Source organism: Cryptotermes secundus, unplaced genomic scaffold, assembly GCF_002891405.2.
Source record: "Cryptotermes secundus unplaced genomic scaffold, Csec_1.0 scaffold358, whole genome shotgun sequence".
Classification (NCBI taxonomy): Eukaryota; Metazoa; Arthropoda; class Insecta; order Blattodea; family Kalotermitidae; genus Cryptotermes; species Cryptotermes secundus.
Genome location: NW_019721523.1, coordinates 83,348 through 94,773, shown reverse-complemented (window position 1 = coordinate 94,773; position 11,426 = coordinate 83,348). Strand labels below are relative to the sequence as shown.

The following is an 11,426-nucleotide window of genomic DNA, read 5'->3' as shown; positions in this document are numbered from 1 at the left end:
AGGATAATGGAAGCACTGAACGTTTAGAGGATGTGTTCTACACGTATATGGCATATAGTCTGCCCACACGCGCCCTACGCAGATGTCAGGTTTCGCTTTGTTCAGTTACAGCTCATCTGCGGATACAGGGTTTCTTCCAGGTTATTCCAGTGTGCAAGTGTAACTCTGGGAATCGTGGATTTATGAGACTTGCTTTCATGTATGGCACCGCATGTTTCGAACCAAGGACTTTAGAAAGGTCCCTTATTTGAAGTGTTATATGGAAACATTTTATCATTAACAGTGGCATTGTGTAATAGACCTGTAGAAGAAATGTCTAAATATATCTAGCTCTCAGTTTCAAATTGAAAGAAACGGGCTCATGAATTGAAGCCGTGGAGCTGAATCTCCCGCGATAGGCCGGTAGTTGAGCTCAGCTACACAAACTGCAGCATGTTTAGAACCACACGGTTCATTACCCCATCCAGTGGTCCCAGTCTGGAGCCAGGTGTATCATATCCGTAACTTTTCATTTCATTAACTCAATATACATTTTAATATTATCATTCCATATAAACCCAAGTCTTCCTTATGGTCCCTTTCCTTTGGTTTTCCTATCGAAATTTTGTATGCACTACTAGCTACCGTAGAGCCGGGATAGCGACTGGCTGAGGGCTGGACCACCGAGGGGTCAGAGTTGGTCCTTATATTCGCCTCAGCCGCTGTTCTCAAATGCTCTCATTTATGCTCTTCCCGTAACCTGAAAGATCAGGTGTCACATCCTTATTGGGCTACACACAAATTTGCAATTCGACATGTTTTACACCTTAAGTAGCAATCAAGGAAATGAAACATTCTCAACTAAGCGGTAACAAATATTTCCCGCTGGGTAGCATAGTCGGTATAGGGAGTGACTACGGGCTGGACGACCGAGGGGTCGGAGTTCGAGACCCGGTAGGGTCAGGAATTTTCTCTTCTCTTTAAATCGTCCAGACCGGCCCTGGTGTTCATCCAACCTCCTATCCAATGTGTACCGGGGGCGTTTTCTTCGGAGTTAAAGGTGCCGGGGCATGAAGCTGACCACTTACCTCCAGCTAGTGCCGAGGTCAAGAAAATATGGATCTATACATCCACTCCCCCATACACCTTCATGGCGTAGAGCTTGAATTTGCTGAGCACAGGGATAACTTTTACCTTTTTACCTTACCTTGACGTTGTCATGAATACAGTTTCGATTTATTAGTGCCTTCCACAGATATTTGAACTTCGCCTCATTATCTTCCCATCGCAGGTCAGATCGTGTGGATTCATGGTGGACAAGCGAGAGCGGAGCGTGTTTTCTCAAGAGTACTTCGGATTCCTATGATAATTCTCATTTCACCAACTGTTCCATGTTCATTAATCATCCTATTATCGACGCTGTATACTGTCGACATTGACAGCGTCGTTAAATAGCAAACTTAAAAATATCACAGCCGGTCACGGTAGCCGAACGGTCTAAGGCATGTACTGTCTTCGCTCGCTTGGAAGCCGGGATCGTGGGTTCGAATCCCACTCAGGGCATGGATGTGTGTGTGCGTTTCTCTGTGTTTGTGTACAGGTAGAGGCCTTGCGACGAGCTGATCACCCGCCCAAGGAGTCCTACCGTATGTGTAAGATCTAGAAGACCCGAAAGTGAACGGAGAGTTTCATGGAGGTAGGCCTAGGCCCACTGGGGCTGTAGTGCCAAGGGGGAAAAAAAATCACAGGATTAATTATCAGATATGATTTTTCTCTCAACGTACGTATAAGCATATACTTAGTTTCTTTTTTATTTTCTTACATAAAAACATTCATGCTAGCATCTAATAGGGCTCTTGGCCTTTTATAAAGATATTCGTTCCTCTAGTAGATTAACATCATCAGCGTAGACCAGAAATTCTTGTGCCCCATTCGGATTGAATCTTCTCCTATTTTTCCTTGAAATTCGTAATGGCTAATTCCAAAGCAAAGTGAAATAAATAGGCATGAATCTCAGTATTCTTTGATGCTTACACTTCTGCACTGAGAGATCGGAAATGAAAAGAAGAAGAAGAAGAAGAAACTGGCCATGTTTCCGTTATATTAAAAACCTTTACGAAATGTAATTGCGAAATTTCATTTATAATATTTTTGTGAAAACACGTGCCCTACCGAAATTGGTAGAAATCAAAGGTAGTGCTAGGGAACGTCCACAACATAACCTGCACACAACAATAGGAAAAAGGTGTTATGAAATCCATTTCCAAGCACCGAATGGGTAAACACGCCCACAGTAGAGGTATTGTTGAAAAAGGCGTTTTGCATTCGGTCCGTGCCAAGTAGTTAATAAAGAAGTGCTACTTCAGAATCGGCAGTTGAGTTCCGGAGCTCCAAGTGAGCAATTAATCGAGAGTTGGGCTCTGCAAGGGAGGCTGAGATGATAGCGCCATGAGTTCAGGTGTGGAGTGTTAACCAGGGGGCCACAGAAACTGAAAACCTCTGTGTTAAATCTGTTGCCAGAAAACGGCTAGTGGATATTGTAATAGACTGTGGACAGTAGACTTTGTGTATGGGTCAGTGAAATGCAAATTGTAGTTCCGAGTGGTGTATAGAAGTGGTCAATAAATCCAATTCAGCCAATCCATACCCCGTCTATAGTCACACCCCTAAATCGTGACGATATATTGGAAACATGTATTCCGAAGTTTGTTATCAGGTAGTGTACAAATTGGTCACTTGAACTAAGCATTCTTTGTGAGCTGTCATTAATGATAGTACAGCCTCTTATTCTAGATCCATCTTTCCTTGGCTTCATCACTAGCTGAAGATGAGTGCTCAGCTTCATGCCTGTGCCACTTTACCACCAGGGAAGGACCCACCCCCGGTACCCATTAAATAGTAGGCTGGGTGGGCCCTCAGAACCAGTGTAGATGGCATGGAGAGGAGAAAATTCTTGACCTTATCAAGACTCAAACTCCCAACGGCTCGGTCATCCAGCCTATAGCCAGTCACTATACCGACTGCACTGTGGATCTATATATCCACTCCCTCATATGGTTTCACGGCGTAGTGTTTAATTATTTAAGCACAGGGGACAGCTTTATTTTCTTACTACCTTTAATTCCACAGCAAACATACGTTGATGAGCTGTCATTGCTTCCAGTCAGGCTAAGACTATGATAAAACAGAAATTCAGAGACTTCAGATTATATAGTGTAAATTGGGATGTACTGAAGACATCCTCTGTGAGCTCTCATTAATGTCGGTACCAATACTTATTTGCGATGGAAAACTGTGTTGATGAGTTTTGGTTGCTTCTATGCAGATTAGTCCTACGATGGAAACATTATTTCACATATGTCACTTCAGGTAGTGTACAGTTAAATTGAACAAGTCCTTCTTTTTAATATTATATTTAAGCATCCTGTTGCACTCCATACGATAAATGATATAATGATACAAACTCCGTCTCAAGTGCAAACAATATATTTTGTGCCTTTGATCTTGTACCCCTACACTATATATTTCGGCCTCAGACGGCCATCATCAGGTGTATAACACTCACATCACTGTCACACTGCACCCAGCTCAAAATTTAACATTTAAAAACACTTTCCTTGTTATTATCAACTTCTACTTCGTTGATAACTCTCTGGTTTGTAGATTATTTTATTTTACACACGTTAATTTTGACTTTGTTGTAATAGCACTATAATAAAATCTTTAGTTCTAATTTTAAAAACGTTTAAAATTCTTTCCTAAATTTTAAAATTTTAAAATTGTTAGGGTTATTCGCCCTATGTTTCCAGTGCTGCAGCGGCTAGTTCTTGTTACCACACTGTATAGGTGTTATCTTGTGTAGTCTATCTGTGTGCGTGCCACTGCACACGTAGTAAAGAATAGCAGCGGCACGCACACAGAAAGACTACACAAGATAACACCTATACAGTGTGGTAACAAGAACTAGCCGCTGCAGCACTGGAAACATAGGGCGAATAACCCTAACAATTTTAAAATTTTAAAATTTAGGAAAGAATTTTAAACGTTTTTAAAATTAGAACTAAAGATTTTATTATAGTGCTATTACAACAAAGTCAAAATTAACGTGTGTAAAATAAAATAATCTACAAACCAGAGAGTTATCAACGAAGTAGAAGTTGATAATAACAAGGAAAGTGTTTTAAATGTTAAATTTTGAGCTGGGTGCAGTGTGACAGTGATGTGAGTGTTATACACCTGGTGATGGCCTTCTTTTTAAGTTAGGATTAATGTTGGTATGACCTCTTGTCCTTTCAGGCAAGAACAGCGTTGATGAGCAAACGTTGCAAAAATATCTGGTTAAAGCAATATTGGAAACATGGTCTCAGAGATACCATATCAGGTACTGTACATTTTTGTCAACTGAAGGAATCCAACTTTATGAGCTGTTATTAATGATGATAACATTTCTTATTTTACAGGGAACAACTATGCGGATGAGTCTTAATTGCTGCTTTTCAGGTTAATGCAATGATGGAAATATAAGTCAGATTTTACATCATGTACTGTACAGTGTGGTGAGCTGAATAAGTCATCTTTATGAATTGTCATTAATATTCTTATCACTCATTATATGCAGGTAACAATGGTGTTTATGAGACTTAATTGATACCATTCAGTTTAATAGTATTTTGGAAACCTGAAATCTGAGTTTTAATATCAGGTAGTGTACAGTGAGCTCAGATAAGGCATCCATCCTTATGAGCTGTCATAAAGCTGATACCACTTCTTATTTTACGAGGAACAACTGTGTTAATGAGTCTTTATTGCTGCTACACAGGATAATATATATATGAAAAAAAGCATTCAGAAATGTTTGATTCAGGTGGTGTACAGTGTGGACAGTTGAAAAAAATCACTATAAGCTTCCAGGAATGTAGGTATAACTTATTTGCATGAAAAGATTAGTTCATAACTGAATTGCAGCTAGTCAGTATATTCCTATGTTGAAACCAAGAAATTAGAGATTTCATATCAGGGAGTGTACAGTGGTCAATTACGTATGTCCTTTATAAGGCGTTATTAATGTTGGCATGATCTTTTTCCTTTGGAGGCAACACCAGTGTTGATGAACCTACAATTCTTCCACTCAGGGTAATACAATCCTAGAAAAATAAATCCAGTGATTTCACGTCAGGTAATGTACAATGTTGTATGTAGAACAAGACATTGTGAGCTGACATTATGATTGATGTGACCTCTTACTCTTACAGGCAACAGCTGTGTTGATGACCCTTCATTTCTCCCAGTCAGGTTAACACAATGTTGGAAGCATGAATTCAGAGATTTTGCATCAGGTAATGTACAGTGTTGTATGTAGAACAAGACATTGTGAGCTGACATTATGATTGATGTGACCTCTTACTCTTACAGGCAACAGCTGTGTTGATGACCCTTCATTTCTCCCAGTCAGGTTAACACAATGTTGGAAGCATGAATTCAGAGATTTTGCATCAGGTAATGTACAGTGTTGTATGTAGTTCAAGTCATTGTAAGTTGTCATTATGACTGATGTGACCTCTTTCTCTTACAGGTAACATCAGTGTTGATGAGCTTTCATTTCTCCCAGCCAGGTTAACACAGTGTTGGAAGCATGAATTCGGAGATTTCACATCAGGTAGTGTACAATGTTGCATGTAGAACAAGTCATTGTAAGCTGCCGTTAAGATTAAGTTGTCATTATGATTGATGTGTCCTCTTATTCTTAACAGGCAACGTCAGTGTGGATGAGCCTTCGTTCCTTCTGGTTATGTTAATACAATATTTGGAACATGAATCTGATAGATATAACATCAGGTTTTACACAGTGTGGTAAGCAAAACATGTAAAAAATCCAGCGATTCTGAGAGCAAGACCTTTCTTTTAATCTGTTATTGTTTTTATGAACTCTCATTCTAATGGGCAACAACTGTGTTTATGAACCTCCATTTCTCCCAGTCTGGTTAATACACTGTTGGAAACAAGGATTCAGAGATTTCACATCAGATAGTGTACAATGTATTAAGTAGAACACGTACTTGTTTATAAGTAATGCATGTTCTAGAAGGCTGTTACAAACCATTGGATACAGTGTGCGCGTGGAAACCTTTCCATGTTACAAGAATGTCTCAGGATATATCTGTAAGTTTAGGAATGATGAGAGATAATCTGATGTTATGACAGAGACTTTGAAGATTGCAATAGATCATTTTCAGCTGCCAGTGACATTTAAATTGTCATGGAATGAGCCTGGAAAATGTGCCTTTCTGTTGTTCACACAGCAAAATGCTTATTGGAATTGTATTCCAGATATCAAAAACGCTTCTTCACAAGTATCTGAACACTCGCCAGGATTGTCTAATGATAAGGAAGCAATTTTCTGATATATGTATGATCTTACAAAATTATGCCCACACATACCAGTTCTCTAAGGGCCACTCAACAAAACTTGGTTTCAAATGTAAAGATTGGGAGAAATAAATGCGAAGCACCTAGGAAGTAAACACAAGGCTCATTGGGATCTAATATTTAAATTGCTCAAATGATGATCATATTGCAAATAGCTCTGCCTCAGTGTTAAACTCGTTGCGTTTATATCCTGATATGCCATATAGCAGCAGTCCTGTTGTGTGGGTTTGTAGGTTTAGACATGAATCAGAGAAAGGGACAGAAATGCGGTGAGTAAAGTTGTATATTGTGCAGAAAGTAGATTTTGGTCCAAATATTCAACAAGACATTGTTTTGAGTTATGAGAATTTGGAATACCTGCATTATATACAATAAACATGTAAACTTGTAAAAACAGTTTTTTCTGACAAATTACAAGGTTTTTGCATGGAAACAACGAATTAATTGCTATTTCAAATTAAAATAATGCTTTGTAATTATTGTGCTTTATGTTCAGAAATGTGTAAAATTTCCCTAGCATATGTTGCTATTAGAAGTCGCACATGACATTATTTGCTTTTTGTTTGTTATGAAGTCTCATTATTTGAATATACCCTTAGCAGCACAAGATTTGTTGCACCAGAAATCTGCAAGATGAGGGTAGACACTGTTACTTTAACACCCAGGATTCTTCATATCATAAGAAATCGTTTAAGTGTAACCACTGGTCTGCAGTGCTATTCACTATATCCTATTGGAGGTGTGAGGACTACAAGAGCTGTGAAAGAGTGGGGTTGAGCTCTCGTCAAAGGCTGCACCACCCAACCTTCCAGATGTGTTAACAGCACCAAGTACTGTGCATCTCCTGTTAGCTCATGAGCTACTGAGCATGGATATGATAACATATTTTGCTGAGAGATGAAAGATTTTAATGGGATGGTAATGTTTTGCCATGTGAATTCAGAATTCTAATGTATGTGTCAGTATTCTGGTCCACAGTGCAGATAAAATTGGTGGCCTTTATTGAACTGTTACTTTGTGTGTTCACAGGGCTGGTGTGTGTGTGTGTGTCATTCCTTTGGGTCTGGAAGGAACATCATGATGCTGATGGATTATCGGGTGGTAAATTTATAACAACATATTCATTGAAACATTTAAAAATGTCAGGGTTTCAAACCCAGCTCCTGACCTACATGAGTAACTGTGCAAATGAGTATTATGCTGTGTGGAGATTGATAATATCTTAAATATAATAGTGACACTGTATAATATTAACATATATTAGGTTTTACCAAGTAATTTTACTGTTTGTTGTAGACTGTGCGAAATGATGGTGCAGCAACGTCTTGTTTGAAAATGAGCTGTCTCTCCACATCCATGAGGAGCTGAAGTGATTGGTGGTCTTCCATGTTCATTGGACATATGCGCAGCAAGATCTTGTAGAGTTAATAGAAACTTAAGGGGTAAGATGACTGTTTTTCAGAAGGCTTATAAAGAGATGATCCAGGACCTGAGAGGGAACAATGTGCAGGGAACTGAAATACAGTGGAATCCTCATCAGTGCTCTTTGATGCGGGATTAACCTCAGGTAACATTCGGTTTTGGTGACGTGTCAGTAAACACATTGTTAAATTACATAGATGCAAGAATCCACTTCCTGGCAAACAGACCTTGAGTAGGAGATTCACTGTATGCAGACCTGCATCTGTATGCCATTGTAACCATCACCAGTCACAGAAATATGCTTTCCTGTTGACAGTCATATATCATGGGAAGTCTGGATGAGGATTTCCAGCACTGGAAGATATGCAGCAGTTGTGTGAGAGGTTCATCTGCCAGCACTACAGGCAGTGCAATGGGTAAACTACCGCATCGTTCTGCGCCACAAGATACCGGTCTTGCAACTAGCCTTAGAAATGTATGACTGATAAATATAGATTAATATCCCTTTAGGTATCATTATTATGATGCTTGACGTGTGAGTTGGTCTAAATGAATGATCCGTGTTTGAATTATATGTAAGAAATTTGATTTATTTTGTCTAAGAGAAAAATTGTTACAGGAGTCGGGGGAGGTGGGGTTTCATTTGAAGGGCAAAGAAGAAACCGATTTGAGCCTAGTGCAATATTTGAATATTGAGGGCAGAAGTACGTAGGTTGTACCGAAAGTCATGAAAAACTTCTTTTTGCATGCAACCTGGGAACAGCAGACAAAAGAGAGTAGGGTGGTAGGTGGAACGAGCTATTGTGTAAACCTTGAGTGTCTTGTGACGTCAATAGCTTGCATCACGTGACCACTATCACTCCTAACAAAATGGCCGACAACGATATGTCGTTTCACCAGCGTGCTGTCATCGAATTTCTTGTGAAAGAGGAAATCCAAGCTGCAGGTATTCACCAGAGACTTCAGCGTGCTTATGCAAGTGTGTCCATGGGTGCCAGATGTGTTTGAAAATGGGTGAAACATTTTAAAGATGGGAACACCAGCTTCGAAGATGAGCCTCAGAGCGGTCGTCCTCGAACAGCCTCAACTGAACGCAACAAGGAAAGAGTGGATGAGATCATTCAAGATGACAGGCTGTGGACACAATAGCCTGAAAACTTGGAATAGGGCACAGTGCAGTACAGGAGATGATTAAAAGCTTGGGCTATCGGAAAGTTTGTGCTCATTGGGTCCCGCGGTTATTGACCAAAGACACAAAGATCAGCGAAAAGCAATCACCTCAGAACTGCTGAAGAGATATCGACACGAAGGCAATGATTTTTTGCTCTGTATTGTGACAGGTGACAAAAGCTGGTTTCACTATTTCGAGCCTGAAACGAAACGAAACGGCAGAGTATGGAATGGTACCATTTGCATTCTCCATCAAAAAAGAAAGCAAAGACAGTGCCATCAGCTGCAAAGGTGATGGACACAGTCTTATGGGATGCAGAGGCCGAATTCCTGGAACCTGGGCAAACCATCAATGCTGCTCGTTATGTCTAGACGCTGCACAAGCTCCGTCGTGTATTGCGCGATAAATGTCCAGGACGAAACATCATCATCCTGCATGACAACGCTTGTCCCCATGCCGTTCGCCTCACATTGGAAGCAATTGCAAAGATGGGGTGAGAAGTTCTTCCACATCCCTCCTATAGCCCTGATCTGGCACCCTCCAACTACCATCTTTTCAGATTTGTGAAGGATCAGCTGTGTGAACAACGTTTTCAGACAAGGGAGGCGATTCAGAAAGCAGTGCATCAGTGTCTTCAGATGGCTGGAACAGAATTTTAAAGAAGGGGAATTTTCAAACTCCCAGAACGCTGGGAGAAATGTGAGCAAAGGAGTGGCGATTATGTGGGAAAATAAAGAAAGGTCTGCAAATTGAGCTGGTGTATTTGGTTTGTCAATAATAAAGCATGTTACTCTACAAAAAATTGTTGCTCATGAATTTCAGTACGACCCTTGTATATGCCATTAACCCTGTGTGGGCCAAGTTTTCGGACAGCTTCAGACAAAATACAGCTTAAAGGACATGTATGTACACCTGTAACCTAATCTAGCTAACTTATAACTGAATGTACTCTAACTTAATGTAACCTCCATAATCTAACTTTTAACGGAAAGTAACAAAACTAACCTGAGCTAACTTGTCGAGGAACATACATGTACGTCCATAGAACAGAAAGGATCAAGGTGTGTATACTTACTGCCATAAGCTTTATGAATTTAGCTTAGTGGTTTATATGAGGTTCACTCTGCACTATACCTCACCATCCATAGGAGTACACAAAGCACAGAATAGTCGCATAAAGAGCATTTTTTTTTGCTAGAGTCAAGGTCAGTGTAATGTAATAGAAGTGGTCCCATTTTAGGAGAAGAGATTGGATATAAACCTGACATGTTGAAAAGGATGTCTTGGCACCAATTATATGGTTGTGTGGATACTGATAAGGACATTTTATGATTGGGGCGGACAAGTGATTATTACTGTGGTGAAGGAGGGGCTGTATGCTTTGATGTTGCTATATATTAAGATGAATGCCAAGACTTGTACTTGAGATTATATTGCTTATTTTGATGTATGTGCGGCTGGCTGGCTGGCTGGCTGGCTATCATTGTTTGATAGGTCTTGTAAAGTACTATGTACTTGTATGTGGATTCTAATTTGTCATTGGTGTTTGGAAAATATTTCAACATACTTGTAGACAGAAATATGTTTGTCACCAAATGACATAATTGGACATTCTCAAAATCATTGTCAATTTGTCAGTTAAGAAAAGAATGTCCCACATATTAGATATTGAATTGATTTGTGTGGATCTTGAGCTGAGGGCTAGAAGGCTTGTGTACAAGTATTCTGTTTGAATGTTGTGTTGTATAGTCTGTAATGTACAGATCATGTATTGATGGCAATAATATATTGTATTGAATTGTGACATGTTTGTGCAGTGTTTGTAAGCAATACAAGAGTCTTCTCTTTGAATGTGATTTTTTGTTTGTGGATGCCTATCCTTAGCAATGGCCAATACATTCTCTATGGGTCTCTTATCCTTCTATATTTATCCTCCAGTATCATACAAGTTGCTTAGCTAAAGTTAAGAGACATAATATGAATGTGTAGACAGAATTAGTGATTCATGATTGCAAATCATTGATATGGGATATTGAAATGAATATCGCTAGTAGTAATCAGCAGATGGTGAGGGGAAGTGAATCGTGGTGTGAGTCTTGCTGCACAAGTGTTTGTAAGGTAGATACTGAACTTTGAAATTACAGTCAGAATGGTGTATGTGATTTGAATGAGAAATGAAATGTGATTGGTATGTTTGGAAAGGGAAACAAATTGGAGAACAAGGTAGAATAATGCAACAGGAAGTTCAGAGTTAAAGGGATTAGTATGAGGGAATGGAGGTCTGACAGTAACGGAAAGAAGATGAGAAGGATATGTGAAAGTCATACAAAGGTATGTATCATCAAAGAACATTGTGTCGCATATTATAGCGGAAGATTTGAAAATGTTCATACAAAGAGTTATACACTATTTTCAATTTTTTTATTTT

General features: G+C 39.4%; 1 long non-coding RNA gene across 1 annotated transcript; it reads left to right on the top strand.

Moving 5' to 3' along the window:
* Nucleotides 1–4,504: 4,504 nt before the first annotated feature.
* Nucleotides 4,505–5,997, top strand: LOC117283188. Its single transcript, XR_004514202.1, has 3 exons — nucleotides 4,505–5,315; nucleotides 5,552–5,635; nucleotides 5,730–5,997. It is a non-coding gene; the product is annotated as an uncharacterized LOC117283188 (long non-coding RNA).
* Nucleotides 5,998–11,426: the final 5,429 nt, after the last annotated feature.